Genomic DNA, 17,746 nt, shown 5'->3' on the forward strand with positions numbered 1-17,746 from the left:
ATGAAGTTTCCCCAACAGGCGAAGATCATGTTATTTGCCCCCTACGGCTTCTCCAATAAGCTCCCTTGGGGAAGTAGTGGTGTGTGTGTGTGTGTGTGTGTGTGTGTGTGTGTGTGTGTGTGTGTGTGTACAACCTTGGGTATAGTTCCCTCAGACACCTTCCATTTTTTAATTTGAGACAGGGTCTCTCATTGGCCTGGAACTTTGCCAAGTCGATGACGTCAGCAGGTCCCAGAATCCTTCTGTTTTACCATCACCATCGCTGATATGATGGTGGGAAGCAGCCATCTTGCCACGTCATACCCTCTACAGCTCCTGTGGTTAAATGGGCCGTTATGTTCTGTGTCTGAAGGACTCCCTCAGAGTGACTGGAGAAACTGAGTCTTGTGGGAACTGAGCTGACCCAGGCCAGCAATATAGATCGTCAGTCTCCTTGGCTGGGGCAATGAGAGAAGGGTCGGATTCTGTTCTCACTTCCTCTCTAGTCCTGGCCTCCGCTTCTGAGTCAGAGGAGCCCTGAAATGGCCTAAAATAGCCTCGTGGCTGGCAGCGTGCAGCTTTAGCGATCCACGCCACGGCTTGCATATTGATTTCGATTTTTTTGGTTCTTATCAAGATATATTCCTCATCCCTTCAGGTAAATAGTGACCTTGGACTCACCGCCTTCCATATTTGCAGTCTGGGTCAATGAGTCTCCGTATTGACCTAGGGGGAGGGTATCGATAGCTGCTTATTGTTAAGATATTTCAATGTCAATAAGCGGGCCCCACGGAGGTGGGAGGGGCCCAGGCAGCAAACCCAGCAGCTAAAAAAGCAATCCCTTTTCCCCAGTTGTCATCCTAGCTTGGAAGGGGTCGGCTTTAAAATTGATTAACTTTCCTGAAGGGAGTGGGAAAATAAACTCCCAACACTGCCTGAATCTTGCCAAGAAAACTTTCTTAGAATTACTATCCATTACATCGAAGGGCTAGAAACACCCGTGGGCAGTTGCCCGTCTCCCCTCTCCGCAACCAGAAGATCAGGCATCGGGTGCTGCGGAAATTGCTTGGATGTGGTCATCAGACGCAGACACGTCTATAACTAAATCACGTGTGTGTGTTTCTATGAGTGTCCTGCTTCTCATTGCTCCTTTAATCTTTGAAGCAAAACCCAGAGCTCATGGGTTTTGCCAGTGAGCTCCTGGCATCCTTCCCTTCTGACCTGCTCAGTGCTTGTGCCGTGGGCTTGTTCTCATGCTTAACCTTTACAAGGGAGCCGGGATTGGAACTCAGGTTCTGATGCTTATGCAGCAAATTCTTTGCCTGTAGAGACAGCACTCTAGCATCTTCATTACTTCTAAACCCCAGCGTCCTCTCCTAGGCAGGGATAAACCAGCATACCTACCCTATGGGGTGTAGAAGTGCTATCTGGGTATGACTGATCTGAGTAGATGCTACCTAGTCCTAGGGTGGTCTATATTTATTCACTAGGTTGAGAGTTAGGAAGTTTCTCTTAGCGCCTTGGCTCTCCTTCCCAGCATCCCCTGCTCCATGCCTCCTTCCTATGCCTGGTTCACAGGATGGATTTCGAAGTCTCACTCTGACTCTCAGATCTCATAATTACCCATCCTCTGTGGCTCGATTTCCGCCGTGGATCCCCTGATGCCTCTGCCTCAGCGTGCTTGGCCTGGTCTAGAAGTCCCAGGAGACCTGGACTCTCTGCATCCCTGGCAGGGGGCGTGGTTCTCATTCTGTAGATGTCATTAGCTCTGCTCCCTTCACGGTGACTGCAGGGGCTCATCCGCTTAGATTTGTTTTTCTGCCAAAAAAGCATGGACTCCTTAGGCTGACTTACGGGGTAAACTCAATGCGAGGTGTAAGCCTGGCATTTCTGTTGCTTTTCTAAGTCTGTCTCCTTAGCTTTGGGTCACTTGTTTGCTTCTGACAGTTGACAAGCAAGACACTCAGTGTGTCCAGATCAATCTTATCATCCCTCAGAGCTGAAGACAGAGAGAATCACTGCCTTAAACCTGCGGTCGCCTTGGATTTTTGGAAGTACAAAACCTGGAAGGTCAGGCCACGCCCAGATGACAGTGATCACCCGTGCGGGCCAAGCTGCACTCTGAAGCAGAAGTGACCATCTCCTAGGAACCAGATTGACCCAGGGTAGCATCCTCAGGCCACCACACTGGACCCAAGCTGAGGTGAGGATCAAGGAGACAGCATCTGGACCAGGACTGCTTCATGATGCCAACATATTGCTCCTTGCCCCAACTTAAATCTAAAGCTAACATAGGCATCCTGATCTTCTGAAATCTTGGGGGTCACTGGGCCCCTTTATCCATTCCCTTTCTCTATGTGGGCACTTTGAATAAATCTCTCTCTCTGGGTTTTACTACTAAGCCCCCAACCCCAGTGTATGTGCATGTGCGTGTGCGTGTGCGTGTGCGTGTGCGTGTGCGTGTGTGTGTGTGTGTGTGTGTCTATGCGCAGGTGATGTGTATACCTGTTTTTGTGTTTGTGGAAGCCAGAGGTCAGCTTTCTTTGGGTTCTCCCCACTTTTACTTCTTTTGACTCTCACTAGCCTGAAGTTTACCAGCCAGTAGCCCAGGAACTTAAATGTCTTTACCTCCTTGCACTGGGACTGTAAGCAAATGCCACCATGCCACCGAACCACCATGTTGCCCTGTTAGGTTGTTTGTTTGTTTGTTTGTTTGTTTAACATGGAGACTTAGGATTTCAGTCACTCAGGCCCTTATGCTTGGAAGATTAGCACTTTGCCAACTAAGCTCTCTCCTTGGCCCAAGTTTCTTTTTTAACTCAATGGATGGCCAAACTGAGCCTGCTGGGACTGCAATAGCCTCAGCTTTTGGCCCGAAACTTCTTTTTTTATTTCTTCTGTGTTCCCATCAATGCCCTCAGAGACTCTGATGAAGGAGTGCTCTATCCTTTCTCCCAGGTCGTGCCCTGCCCAGAGAAGAGCTTTGAAGACAACCTAGGAAGGAGGTGATGAAGGTAGCCCCATGCTACCTATGCTGGCAGGCTACTTACTAGCAGGCATGTGACTTGTCCTGGGGACACTGGGGTGGGGAAAGATTCTGGGAAGGGCAGATACTGGTGCAGCCATGGTATAGCCAGAGACATCTGCCTTATAGCATTAGGGATAAGAAGGAGAGACACAGCGTCTAAGAGCTGCTGCTGAACTCTACTCAGGCATAAGTAATGAGTACTGTTCTGCTGAGAAGGAGGTGAGGGGAGAAGAGAAGAAGGAAGGGAGGAGGAAGGGATATGAAGGAAGGAAGGGAGGAAGGAAGGAAGGGTTATAAAGGAAGGAAGGAAAGAAGGAAGGAAGGAAGGAAAGAAGGAAGGAAGGAAGGAAGGAAGGAAGGAAGGAAGGAGGTGTCTAGCACTGAAGAAGGGGAATGAGTAGCATCTGATTTGGTTAGAAAGTTAGTATAGATACCCTACACAGTGGTTCTCAGGCTTCCTAATGCTTTAATATAGTTCTTCATGTTGTGGTGGTCCCCCCTCCCCCCAACTGTGGAATTACTTTCGTTGACACTTCATAACTAGACTTTTGCTACTGTTATGAGCTGTACTGTAAATAGCTGTGTTTTCTGATGGTCTTGGGAGACCCCCATGAGAGGGTCTTTCATTGAGAACTGCCGCAACAGCTCCCTCAGCCCTGGAAGCACACTTTCTAAATCAGCATCGTCTTTCACACAGCCGCAGCTCAGCTCTGGGCTAGTTCCCAAATCCTCCCATGATTGCCACCTCTGGACACTGGCTCCTGCTGCCAACCACCTAAACCCCAAAGCAAACACCCAAAGCTCAGAATCTTAATGCTGATCACAAATTTGCATATGCAAATAAACACACGCACAGTCCTCTTCCAACCCTGCAGAGAGTAAAACATGACAGGACAGCTGCCCACATCCAGCACCGGTGGAGCAGAGGACAGAGAAGTGAAGATGGTATACTCAGTTATTAACGAGTAACTCCATTGACAGGGGTTGCATGCTGGCCATGTGTCAGCAGGAGCACCAGATCCAACCACAAAAGGCAAAAATCCAGGGGCTGGGGAGATGGAAGGCACGGGGACCTGACTTTAATCCCTAGAAGCCATGTTGAAAAGTACCAGGAGGGGTTGGGGATTTAGCTCAGTGGTAGAGCGCTTAGGCCTAGCAGGCGCAAGGCCCTGGGTTCGGTCCCCAGCTCTGAAAAAAAGAAAAAAAAAGAAAGAAAAGTACCAGGCATGAAGACACACTTGTAATCTCAGTGCTAGAGAGGTAGGGACAAGCTCACTGGGCTGCTCAGCTATCCTCACTGACTTGGTGACCTCTAAGCCAGTGAGAGACCCCCTTGTCAAGGAAAGTAAGGAGAATGCCTGAGAAACATCCGAGGTTGACCACTGCCTCCCACATGCATCCCTGAGCTTGCACCACGCATGTACACAAAATAAGAATTCAAAAATAAAAAAACGGGGCTGGAAAGGTGGCCCAGGGGTTGGGGATTTAGCTCAGTGGTAGAGCGCTTGCCTAGGAAGCGCAAGGCCCTGGGTTCGGTCCCCAGCTCCGGAAAAAAGAAAAAAAAAAGAACCAAAAAAAAAAAAAAAAGACAGGAAAGGTGGCCCAGTGGTTAAGAGCACTGAGTGCTCTTCCCCAGGTCCTTGGTTCAATTCCCAGCACCCACATGGCGGATCATAACCATTTATAGCTCCAGTCCTAGGGGATCCAGTGCTTTCTTCTGGCCTCCTTGGGGACTAGGCACGTGTGTGGTGCTCACATACATATACAAACAAAATACCCGTACACATAAAAATAAATACATACATTTTAAATTATAAAAATTAAAAAGATGAAAGCTTGATTGTTTTTTTGTTGCATAGGAACACGTGGTTTTGTAATTACTGTACCTCAACGAATTTACCATCTATCTCTGTGCATCACACACACACACACACACACACACACACACACACACAGTGTTTGTATATGGGCGTGTGCGTTTCTGTGTATACATATTTATATGTATGTAACTTATTAACTACAGGATTACTGCCCCGGAGGAACTCAGAAGTTCTGTGGCGAAGACAGACACGCAAACAATTATGGTACAGTAAGAAAAATAACTTTAATGTAGGCAGGATCAAAGAAGAGAGGAACCGAGGAGAAGAAGTGCCCAGGGCTACTGGGGAAATTGGGAAAGACTCTCAGAAGGAGGCCACGGAGGCTGAGCGAGCATCTTCTAGACTGACAGGGAGCTCTAGAGCTATCCCCGAGGAGGATGCTTATGCTTGCCTAATAATTATTTATTAGGCCATCTGCTTCTGGTTGGAATGGAATTTTGCTCCGGGTAAGGATGCAGAAAGTTACAAGAAGCCACCCTCCCACCTTCTATCCTAAAAATGAAAACAGGATAAACTACATGACCACATCTTTTAAAAATACATAAGAGAGCCGAGGACGCAGATGTGTTGACGGTTCCTGGGCCGGAAAGGACCTGGGACTGTAAGGATATCAGGAAAGGGGGTAAATCCACCATGCGTGGGGGTTAAGAAGACATAAGTTGGGGATGAGGAGATGGCTCCTCAAAGTGCTTGCCCGACGTATACAAGGCCCTGAGTCTGGATCCCCAGCAACCATGTAAAGTAGGCAGATGTAGTCTTTGCTTGGACTCCCAGTGCTCAAGAGGCAGAGACAGGAAGGTGTTTGGGGCTCGCTGGCTGGCCAGTTGTAGTGGTTTGAATAGGTTTGGCCTCCATAGACTCATGTGTTTGAATGGTTGGCCCATAGGGAGTGACACTATTAGGAGGTGTATCCTTGTTAGAATGGGTGTGGCCTTGTTGGAGGAAATGTGTCACTGTTGGGGTGGGCTTTGAGGTCCTATGCTTAAACTCCACCCAGGGCAGAAGAGCCAGTCTCTTCTGGCTGCAGTCATATCTAGAGGCAGGACTCTCAGCTCCTCCCTGCCATGCCTGCTTGGACACTGCCCTGCTCCCTCCTTGATGATAATAAACTGAACCTCTGAGCCTGTAAGCCAGCCCCCAAGTAAATGTTGTTCTTTATAAGAGTTGCCTTGGTCATGGTGTCTGTTCACAGCAATGGGAACCCTAGCTAAGACACGAGCATAGCCCACTTTGGTGAAGAGATTCTGCCTAGAAGAATAAGATGGAGAGACACCTGATGTCAAAATCTGTCCTCCGCACACATATACACACATGAACACAGGCGCTTGCCTACACACACAAGAGCACATAGCACATGCGCCTATATGCACAGATGTGCACACACGTACACATATATAAACAAAGAGTAAAGGTCATATTTAATGCCCTTCGTCTCATAAAGAGCACGACAGAATGTGTCCTGCAGAGCCCTCTCCAATCTTCCAGTTCTTTCCCCGGGTCTGGCAGTGACTGCGGGGAGATGAGGCCCCTTGAAAAATCCCCGGATGGACTGAGAACAGCCCCAAGTTCAAGGCAGAGGCAAGCCAAAGGGACCGGGACAGAAATTCAAGGTTCAGAGAATTTTCGGCCCAGGTACAAAGCCAGCGGCAGTAGAGCTGGAGAGCCGAAGAATCCCCCCAAGGGACCCCGAATGCAGCAGCATGTGGCGCTAACTGAGAGAGACATCTCCCCCATGCTTAAACCGAAAGCTCGGCTGCAGGAAGTCCTGGCTCAGCCCTCAGAGCGTGCGAAGTCTCTGGCGAACTGGCTGCCCGTAAAAACACGGCACGGCTCTAAGAGTCTTCAGCTCGGCCACAGGTTAAGCTGACTCAGCCTCCCAACCCAGCGAGCAATTGCGTTCTTTAGCCTCGACTGTTCTCTTCCGCACAATGCCCGGAATTATAATTAAAAATTATGAAACACTTAATGAAGCAGGGATTTATGCCCTATAATCAGGATTGGGGAGGGCCATTGAAGCAGACCCGCGGCTAACCCAGAGGCTGGGATAGCCAGAAAGGATCTTTAAAAGACAACACTAATTATCTCAATGCGTGGTAACAGCACCGGGAACAGAGAATAGATGGAGATATTTCTTATTAAAAAAAATAATCATTCATGTGTGTGCACGTGTGCGCATGCATGTGGGTGTGTGCAGGTGCCAGAGTGCGCATGCTGAGGTCAGAGGTCGACTTGCCGGAGTCAGTTCTGTTCTACCGCTGTGCTAGCTAGCTTTCATGCCAACTGGACACGAGCTGGGTTCATTTGGGAAAGAGTGAGAGAATGCCTCCGTCCGGATTGGCTGTAGGCAAGTCTACAGGATTAATGATTGATGTGGGTGGGTAGTGTGGGGGTACCCGGCTCACTATGGTAGTGCCACCCCCCATAGGTGGTTCTGGATGGGATTTAAAAAGCAGGCTAAGGAAGCCATGAGGCACAAGTCAGACAGCAGCAGTTCCTCATGGGTTCTGCTTTGGCTCCTGCCTCCGGGCTCCTAATTGAGTTCTTGCCCTGACTTCCCTCAGTGATGGACAGTTACCTATATAAGATGAAATAAGCCCTTTCCTCCCCAAGTTGTTTTTGGCCATGATATTTTAACTCAACAATAGACATCCCAAGACATCCACCCTATGGGTAGCACTGATCTAACTCAGGTTATCAAGCTTGACTGCAAGAAAACTTTTAACTTACTGAGCCATTTTGCCAGCCTTATGATTTTTATTTTTTAAAGACAGATTCTTGTATATCCTAGGGTAGCCTCAAACTTGCTGTGTAGCTAAGGATGACCTTGAACTCTTAACCTTTCTGTCTCTACCTCTCAAATGCCGTCACCATGTCCAGGACATGTTGGTGTTGAACTCAGAGCTTCCCACATGCTAGGCACACATTTTACCAACTGAACCACACTTCCCATTGCTCAGATGGTGAATTTTAGCATCGACACTCTAGCATAGAATAAACCATTATTTGGAAACTGAAATCTATTTCATAATACACACAAAATTCTCTCAGTCAGCTTCATAGCAGACTTGACACTGTGGAAGAAGAGGCTGGCGTACTTGAAGGTGGGATGAAAGAAATCATCTGACTTAAAGCAGAAAAGATTCTAAAAAAGGTCAAAATGACTGATCATCTGCACCCTGAAGGACAGTATCAGGAAGACGTAATAGAGCGTGCAATTAGAGTCCCAGAAGGAGAGGAGAGAGATGAAGGACAAGAAATAGTGAGATGGGTGAGAGTAGAGAATATTCCCAAACAGACAGATGACGTTAACCTACAGGTCCAAGAGTTTCCACAATCTCCCACCAGAGCAATCACAAACAGAGCCATCCCCAGACAGTGAGTAATCAAACCACTGAAACCAAGAGACCCACTAAAGCCACCAAACTACAAGGAGCTCACTAAGGCCAGTAAGACCACCACTGGAATGAACAACAAAGAAGAGGCCATGGGATAGCGCCGTGGTGTCTCTAGAGGGTTCTGAATAGAGACATCGGGGTCTTCATTTAGAATTTTATATCTAAGTGAAAGTATCTTCCCAAAGTGAATGTAAAAATACAAATTGGATAAGGAAAGCCCACGAATCCTTTTGTCTTGCAGAGCTGTTCCACAAGAGACTCTGTACCTGATGGAAGCCTGTTCTTGTTTGGAGGAATAACTAAAAACGATGACTACGACGATGACGAAAACGACGATGACGAGGACAACCCGTAAAGTCAGGGATGGAACTGGTGAAATACAAGGAACTTCCCAGAAGATCCTAAACCCTAGGAAGAAAGGCAATAGGGGTAGGAGTAGGAGAAGGGGGAGAACCGGAAGGAGGGGAGGAACCATCCTCCCAGGCTCCTGGAGCACTCTGCCACGCCCCTAACCTTGAGGGGGCGGGGCTTAGCTAGGGGTAAGGAAGCATCCATGTTGGGTTGCTGCTTGTTTGTGGCGTGTTTTCTCTGGTTCCTTCTTGTCTCAGAGCCTGCTTTCTGTCTAGCTGCTCATCTCCCCGATGTGTTCTGCTCAAGCCCAGAGAGCCAAGTGGCCATGGGTTGAAGCCTCTGGAACCGTGAGCCAAAATGAATAACCTCACTCCCTTAGGTTGTTTCTCTTGAGTATGGGATCCCAGCAGCAAGAACGCTAACGAATATCGACTCCAAGGGTGCCAATCTGAAGTTAATAAAAATATATTTGTATTTTACGCGAGCGAATGTAATTGAAGTTGTCTGCAGAAGATTACTGGGAAATGCACAAATTGCACCAATGTTTAATGCGCTTTACGTATCTTTTTATGTAGGCATAAACTATGCAGCTGGAATTTTATGTTGTTTGTGAAGCAGTATGAAATTGTTTGAAACCAGTGATATTAAGTGGAAGGTGCATATTATATCCAGAGTAACCACCAAAAAGAAAAAAATGTTAAAAGAAAAAAAGAAATAAAAAGGCATGAAGAGATGCTGAGGGGAACGCTGGAAAATAATTAACCCCGGAAGGAAGTAGGGGTTAGATATCAGAATATTGGGCCTCAGGGCAAACAGTAAATGACAAAAGTATACTCTACAGCAATAACTTTTAAAGTACAGAAGGATCCAACTCTCAAAAGATGGAAATTGCTAGAATAGATCATCAATATCTAGTTATATATCAGATATACCTATATCTATATCATCTATATCTATCTGTCTGTCTGTCCGTCTATCTATTTAAAAGAAGCAAGATTAGGGCAGGGGGAGATGTCTCAGTTGGTGAAGTGCTTACCTTGCAAGCCCAAGAACCGAGTTCAATCCCCAGAGCTCTTGTACAGGAGCTGGACACAGTGTGTATGAGAGACTGGCCTAGCCCTGGGACTCGTTAGCCAGCCAGTCTGTCTTCTCAGAGGTGTTCAAAAGAACCAAAGTAGTGAGAGACTTTGTCTCAAAAGGGGAGGAAGGATGGTACCCACACCGGTCAGCTTTTCTGTTGCTTTAATAAAGGCCATGACCAAAAACCTTGGACAGGAAAGGGTTTATACCTCCAGGTAACAGTCTATCACTGAGAAGAAACAGGGGCAGGAACCTGGAGGCAGGAGCTGATGCAGAGGCCATGGAGGGGTGCTGCTTACTGGCTTGCTCCTCATGGCTTGCTTAGCTTGCTTTTTAACAGCATCCAGGAGCACCAGCCTAGGGGGACCAGCAACCCCCAACCCATGCAGTAAGCTGGGCCTGCCCACATCAGTCATCGAATATAATTGCTGGAAAGCGAATGTGTTGGGGGAATTTTTCTCAATTGAGGTTCCCTCTTCCAAACTAATTCTACCCAAGTTGACATAGAAAGTAGCCGGCATAGCATGTAAGAAGTGACACCAGTCCTCTACATGCTCATGCAAACACACAAACATTCTCACCATGCCCATACATGATCCATGCACACACATACACACAGATATTCATGCACACAAAGGAGGGGAGGAGGGGGATGGGGGAACACAATTTAATATAAAGTCATGGCCAAGTTCTGGGTAGGAAGAAATGCAAATGCAAGATCACGAACACCAAGCATGAGAAAGGTTGCTCGGAGGCTACTGACCAAGAAGGGATCTGTCCACAGGAGAAGCATAAGCCTCCCCCTCCACTACCTCAAGTGCCAAGGTTAAAACTCATGACAGCAGAACTTAAAATATGCGAAGAAGAAAATGACATGAAAAGACAAACCTAAAGATTTTACCACCTCCTAGGGGACAGGATGTCAGTGAAGGACAAACAGGACTCCAGTAACGACATTAAACGACCCAACACAGCTGATGCTTGGGAAGCCATCTGCACTGAGTGACGGCGGGCGGGAACAGTTCCCTTTCAACGCCCGAGAATATTCACCGAGACTCACCATGGAGGAGACGAAGGGAGAGCACTCTCAAAGATTGAAAAATGAAACAGAGTTTATTCTCAGAGCGCTGCGTAATTAAATCATACATCAATAACAGCAAGGTCCTAGAAACCTGCAAGCACTTGGAAATCAGGCAACCCATTTCCAAGTAATCCACTGGCCAGAGAAAATGATTAAAAAGCCATTTAAATCGGATGCAAATGAAGCCGTAACGTAGCGAAGGTTGCACAATGAAGTTAATTCAATATTCTCGGGGAAATTTACAGATGGAAATTCTTGTAATAGAGAGAGAAGAAAGGCTTCAAACATAGTTGGAGAAATCAAGAAGGGAAAAAAAAAAGAAAGGCAAATTAAACCCAAACTGGAAGGATGGGAAATATTAAAGCTGAGGTTAGGGCAAGGTTAATAAAATTGATGATGCTGAGCCTAACTAACTAACTAATTAACTATCTAGTTAACTAACTAACTAGCTAACTAACTATAGCAATATACACATGTATATATGTATGAATATATAGAGAGGGGAGGGAGAGGGAGGGAGAGAGAGAGAGAGACAAAGAGAAGGAGAGAGGGGGGATGTCCAGCATTAGATGCTGAAGTGATGTTATCACTTCAGGCCTCTTGGACAGAGGAAAATGATAAGGTAACTGTGTAGTAAAAAATTATGTGTCAATAAATTTGACAGCTTGAGTGAAACAGGAAAATTCCTTGTAAAAACACAATCCTTCACAGGAAAATGGAAAAATCCAAACAGTGTTCATTGTATCGGTTCTAAAAGTTGAACTTAAGAGCAACTCGGCAGGAAGAAAAGAATACCCACTAGTAGTTGGCTAGCGAGCTTTCTCAAGATTTTAAGGTGGAGCGCATATCCAGCGCATATCCCAATCCCAGGTGTATACGATGAAGGGATGACCCCCATTCGCTTCCAGAGTCCAGCATATTTCCAAGGCTGGATCTGACACATTTCTAGTAAAGGAAGTAAATAACCAAGGACATTCACAGACTTCATTTACTTTGTGACATAGTCTCTCTACGGAGAGCCCTGGCTGGTCTTGAATTCACTATGTCAATCAGGCTGGCCTTGAACTTAAGAGATATGGCCTCCCTCTGCCTCCTGGCTAGAAGTGTGTGCTACTACACCGTGAAACAGTAATATTTTAACTAATTATGTGTATATATATATATATATATATATATTCTTGCATGTATGTGTCTGGTGACCATGGAGGTCAGAATATAGTGTCAGATCCCCCTGGAAATGGAGTTACTGGATGTAGTGAGCCACTGTGTAGGTGCTGGGAACCAAACCTAGGTCCTTCAGAAGATAAACAAATGCCCCATCTTTCCTATCCTGACCAGTAATATTTTAAAAGATAACACATCAATACGAGGCTAATTTAGCATTCAAAACTAAAGTCGCGTGGCCGGGGCGTAGCTTAGGGGTGGAATGCACACCCAGCTGTGTAAGAGTCTGCCTTGGATCTTTGGTAGTGTTGACGACTGTAACGTGACTCAAACTTCCGGGTGACAGGATAGAGCAGGAAAAATATCTGGTCTTCTTAGTAAACACAGGAACTCTATTTGACAAAACCCAACTCCTGCCCATGATGGAAATATTTTATATCACCTTTAAAACAGCAACAAACTTGCTGTTTAATAGAAAGCATATTAAAAAGTCAAAGGTTAAATCATACTGGAAAGTGAAACACTAAATTTCTTTTCCCCCCAAAAGCCTGGGAAGCAGACAACGTAGCCATTCCCAGCGTCTATTCAGCTGAAGTCCAAAACCAGGTCAGTGAAGTAAGGCAACATGAAGAATTAAAACTACAGAAATCAGAAGGGAAGGAAATGGCTTTTATTCCCGCATGATATAATGACAACTATAGAAAAGTCTTTTTTTAAGGTTTAGGGTGGGGTTTTTTTTTTTTTTTTTTGCTTTAAGAATTTTCATTTTTGAGACTATAATTACATCGTTCCTCCCTTCTCTTTCCTCCCTTCAAATGTTCCTATACACCCCTCCTTGCTCTCTTTCAAATTCATAGACTCTTTTCTCATCAGTTGTTGCTACGCACATGTATGTAACATATACATATCGATTAGTAAATATAGCCTGCTAGTCTATATAATGTCACGTGTAAGTATGTTTTCAGACCAACCATTTGGTACTGGATGTGCCCTTCCCTGGGGAACATTGTTATTTCTCCTGCTTTCAGCGTTCCTTGGTTGTCTGTAGTTCTTTGTGCAAGGTAGAAGCCTCTGGGCTATTTTTATTTTTATGTGTATGAGGTTTTTGCCTGTGTGAGTGTCTGTGTATCTCAAGGGTGCAGTGCCAGGAAGACCAGGAAAAGGGGGCACAGATCCTTAAGTTATAGGTGGCTGTGAACTGCCATGTGGGTGCTGGGAACAAAGTTCATGTCCTCTGTGTTAGCAACCAAGGTTCTTAACCACCGAGCCATCTCTCTAGCCTCCAACAGGTTCCTTAAGAAAAACTTGGCCAGCCACTCCTGAGGTATTCCTGAAAATAGAAAGGAAGGGCTATTCTAAAAAACAGCCACAGGCTTTGTCTGCAGCGCTTAAAGACCTAGACTCACAAGAAAAGGCTTGTACCAAAATTTTTACTGAGGCAGAATAGCTGTCTGTCAACAGGAGATTGGATACTAAGCTGCCTTCCTCTCAGCCAGTGGGATGAAAGGAGGGGCAAGGAAGGCGCACACAGCAGGTGTGAGCCCACCACAAAACACGCCCCAGCAAAACCTAACTGTATGATTCCATTTTTAGGACCTCCAAGCCCAGGCAGGGCAATCTCTGCAGACAGACATCTCAGGAGCTATGATGAGGAGGATGTTACTGGATTAGGCGTGAGAGGCCTGAGCGAAGTTTGGGAGGTGACCAATATCCTGCATGTTGATTTAAGAGATTGTCTTATAGGTGTCTCTGACTGCCCAAAACCCATTCAACCGTTCATTTCGTTCCATGTAACCTAGACCACTCTATCCGAGGGCAGAGGAGGGAGCGGGGAGAGGGAGGAAGGAAGGAGAAATGTGGAAAAATGCAGCGGAAGGTGAGAAATGTTCCCAACCTGCTTCGAGTCAACGAAGTATAAAAAACCCATTTTGAGACAATCAAGAAAAACGGACGAGGAACCGGGCAAGAGAGGTAGGGAATAATTGCTGCCGCTTCCGCCGAGTAAGAAGATGATTTTGTCATTTGTTTGTCATGTGTATGGATGCATCGGGGTGAGCTGATAAGATGCCCCGGATTGGCTCTAAATCGCTTCAGAGAAACAAGGAGAAAGGGATGGTGGGAGGGAGGGGGCACAGGGCATCTTTATGGATTCCCATTAGAAGTGTTTAACGATACATTTTTAAATAAAAGAAAAGACAATTACAGCTTAGGTCACATGTCCAGAAGAATCCCTCTGAGTCTTCTCTCCCACACAAAATTCAAACTTTTTTGTTTTTTGTATTTTTTTCTTTTTGCATTTTCACAGAAATCTATTAACAGGTCATGAAATCAATCTAGTGGGTAAGATTAGCATTATTATTATAAGAACTAAGAGAAAATGGCCCAGAAGAAAAGAAAAATAATCCTAGAGTATTTACTTATAATGAAGATATATGTTGCCATTCAGAGATATTGGAGAGAGAGAGAGAGAGAGAGGGAATATGAGTGTCTCCACACTGAATTCTGATGAAAATTATTTGGGAAACAACCTTCCATAGCAAGGACTCCAAACGTCAAGCCTCTCCTCTCACCCTCACTCCACTCTTCCCATAGAAATCTTGTAGGATGTCCGTCATTCTGACCCTACCCTAGGCCTATGAGTGACTCCCTGCCTCAACCCCAAATACCAGGACATGCTGTCTAAGAGTTATGTGTGTGTGTTGGCTTGTTATGTGTATGTGTGTGCAGATATGCATGCCCTGGGTATATGTGTATATTTCATACATGTGATGTGTATGCATGTGTGTTATGTGTCTATGGTCTGTGTGCTATATGTGTGTGCTATGTGTATATGTGTATTTTCTACAGTGTAAATGCATACTCTTGCCTTACATTCACGCATGTAGGTTGTATCCTGTATGATTTGTGTGTAGTGCATTGGAGGTCTCTGGTGTAGTGTGTGTATGTGTGTTTGCCTATGTTGAGTGTATATAAGGTATAATATGAAGCATGGAAACTGTCTGCATGTGCTATACATGTAATATATAATAAATTCCAGGCCTATCATGTGCTGTGTGCAAGAATGATGAATGTGTGCTGTGTGTCAGTGTGCTATGTGTGCATGTGTGTGATTCATATGTAGAGTAGTTGGCTCAGGGGTCTTTGTATGTGGTTGAGTATTGGCCATGTACCTAAAGCATTAACAGCCCAGTGATAGAACACTGCCCGAAAAGGAACCCGGAAAACTTCAGTGATGAGTCTCTTCCTATTTTGGTTGGTGGAAGCCGTCTAAGGATACATCTGGAAGACGGTTGTATCCGTGGGAATATCTGTCAAAAGTCATCAAACTATGCACTTAGCACCTAGGCCCTTTAAAGTGTGTGTTTGTTTATTCTGCGTGTGTGGTTGGGAAGGTGACATAGTCACACAGTACTCGTGTAGCTGGCAGAGGACAACTCACTGGAAGTGGTTGTCTCCTTCTATCACGTGTGCCCCTGGGGATCGAACTTCCGTCATCAGGCTTGGTGGCGAGTGCTTTTATCTGCTGAGCCATCTTTCTGGCCCAAGATACAAGTAGGGAGGTGAGGTGTATTTTACACACAGTATCTGGTTTTGTGGAGGAACCCCAAGTTCTGGAGAATGAGTAGATACCAGTCGTGTGGAGCAGGAAACAGAGTGAAGTATCTTTGGGGGGCCCACGGGAAGTGAACAGAGGAAGCTGGCGTGTAGGCTGGGGGTCCAGATGGGAAGAAGTACAGGGGACAGCTGACTCAGACGCAGGGGATGGCATGGCGAGAGCAAGGTGTGGGGCCAGGAGAGCTTCCAGGAGGCTGCTCTAAATGAGCTAGAGCCAGTGGGTGCTGGGGCTGGAGGGAAGAGAAGATGTTCAGATACCGAGGAGATGGAGTTGCGGTTGCTCAGAAATTCACAACTTAAAGAACCACCATTTTTAGCTCATAATTTTGTCATCTGGACCAGCCTCAACTAGGAGGTTCTTCCGATAACCTTGCCAGTGATCTCCTATAGAAGAGATGCTTCTGTCTCTGTCTCTCTCTCTGTCTCTCTGTCTCTGTCTCTCCCTGTCTCTGTCTCTGTCTCTCTTTCTCCCATCTGTCATCCCTCTCTCATAATAGCTGGCCTTCATATGCAGTAGTTCAGGGCCTTAGGGAGTAAAGCAGCAGCTGTAGGCATTCCCAGGCTTGGGCTGGGCGGGGTCTCAGTGGCCTGGCATCACACAGATTGTATCACATCTCCCGGCTAAAGCAGGCCACTCTAGAGTCAACAGGCCACAGCACCAGGCACTAGATTGGTTACTGTTCTTGTTGCTGCAACACTGTAACAGAATGCTTGACAAAAGCATCTTCAAGCTTTCTTTGGCTCAGTCTGTGAGAAAGGGCATGGTGGCAGAGAGGGAGGTGACTGACTGGTGGGTCACGATGGGTCCACAGTCAGGGAGGAATGCTGGAGCTCAGTGGTGTTCTCCCTCCCATTTTTAATTCGGCCGGGAACCCCCAGCTTACAGGATGGCACTGTCCACATTCTGGGCGGGCCTTTTGTCCACTGTCTCTGGAAACACCCAAGCGGATTCACCCTGAGCTGTACTTACACAGTAACACAAGTGAAGGCATGACAGGGGACTGGCACCAAGGAACCTAATTGCTTCTGCTGTTGTTCCTGTGGAAGATGTATACTGAGCCCTCGCACAGCACAGAGGGCCTCTCCTGTCCTAGAGGGGCATGGCCTGCTGCTATACCCATGAAATGTTAGGAGTAGTGAGCAGGGCGGGGTCTCTTGATTTCCATCGATATCTACTGCTCTTAGTTAGGCTTCTGTTGCTGTGATAAATACTATGACCAAAGCAACTTGGGGGAGGAGAGGGTTTATTTTAATACAGCTCTCCATCACTGAAGGGTTCCAAGGCAGGGGTGTGGAAGCAGGAACTGAAGCAGAAACTGTGGGGGGAAATGTTACTGATTGGCTTGTTCCTCGTGATTTGATAAGCCCGCTTTCTTATGTAACCCAGAGCCACCTGCTCAGGGGTGGAACCACCCAAAGAGGGCTGGGCACCCCCATCCCCCATTTCAGTCTCTAAATAAACAAATGCCCCGTAGACATGCATAAAGGCCAATTGTATGGAGGCATTTTCTCCAGTAAGATTCCCTCTTCTCAGACTTGTTCCGGTTTATGTCAAAACAACCCAGACAAATGTCCAATCAGAGAAGGCCATCAGACCTTGGCCATTGGGAGGGTCCAATAACAAGTGGGTTCTCCAACCATTCTTGTTTGTTTGTGTGTGCATGTGCGTGCGTGCGGGCATGTGTGTGTGTGTGTGTGTGTGTGTGTGTGTGTGTGTGTGCTCATGAACATGCTTGTGGAGGCTGCTGCTCTTCACGTGCCATCGATCCAGAAGCCCCTAAGTAGGGTAGGCTGGTTGACCAGCAAGTCCCAGGAATCGGCTTGTCTCTGCCCCTTCAGCGCTGAGATTATAAGTGTGTGCCACTCTGCATGTCTTAAAAAAAACAAGTGGGCCCTAGGGAATCAAACTCAGGTCCTCATGTTTGCAAAACAAGCACTTTACTGACTGCGTTATCACCCCGGCCCTCCCTTGTTTTCCTCTTATTAATTAAGTATGGGTCAGTTATTTACATGGATTACTGTTGCCATGCCAACCCAGAGAGCAATGTTGGAGTGTCAGCATCTTGTTACCCTGCTCCAGGAAGCTGCACTACCAGCTGCCACTTTGGTCCCTGTCCCCTGTGTTGTCCCGTCTCCCTCCCCCCGAGACCCCCCAGGTATTGATCTTTGCAAT

At 46.5% G+C, this 17,746-nt stretch overlaps 1 long non-coding RNA gene across 3 annotated transcripts; it reads left to right on the forward strand.

Annotated features, from left to right (window-relative positions):
• Window positions 1-236: 236 nt before the first annotated feature.
• On the forward strand, window positions 237-9,112 carry LOC120095211 (uncharacterized). Of its 3 annotated transcripts, XR_005490532.2 has the most exons (3): window positions 258-637; window positions 1,977-2,182; window positions 8,524-9,112. It is a non-coding gene; the product is annotated as an uncharacterized LOC120095211 (long non-coding RNA). The 3 variants fall into 3 exon arrangements; XR_010055472.1 differs by lacking the exon at window positions 8,524-9,112 and having other exon boundaries at window positions 237-637; window positions 1,977-2,380; XR_010055471.1 differs by lacking the exon at window positions 8,524-9,112 and having other exon boundaries at window positions 1,927-2,380.
• The last annotated feature ends 8,634 nt before the right edge of the window (window positions 9,113-17,746 follow it).

The sequence above is a fragment of the Rattus norvegicus genome, chromosome 10, assembly GCF_036323735.1.
Source record: "Rattus norvegicus strain BN/NHsdMcwi chromosome 10, GRCr8, whole genome shotgun sequence".
In the NCBI taxonomy this organism is placed as follows: domain Eukaryota; kingdom Metazoa; phylum Chordata; class Mammalia; order Rodentia; family Muridae; genus Rattus; species Rattus norvegicus.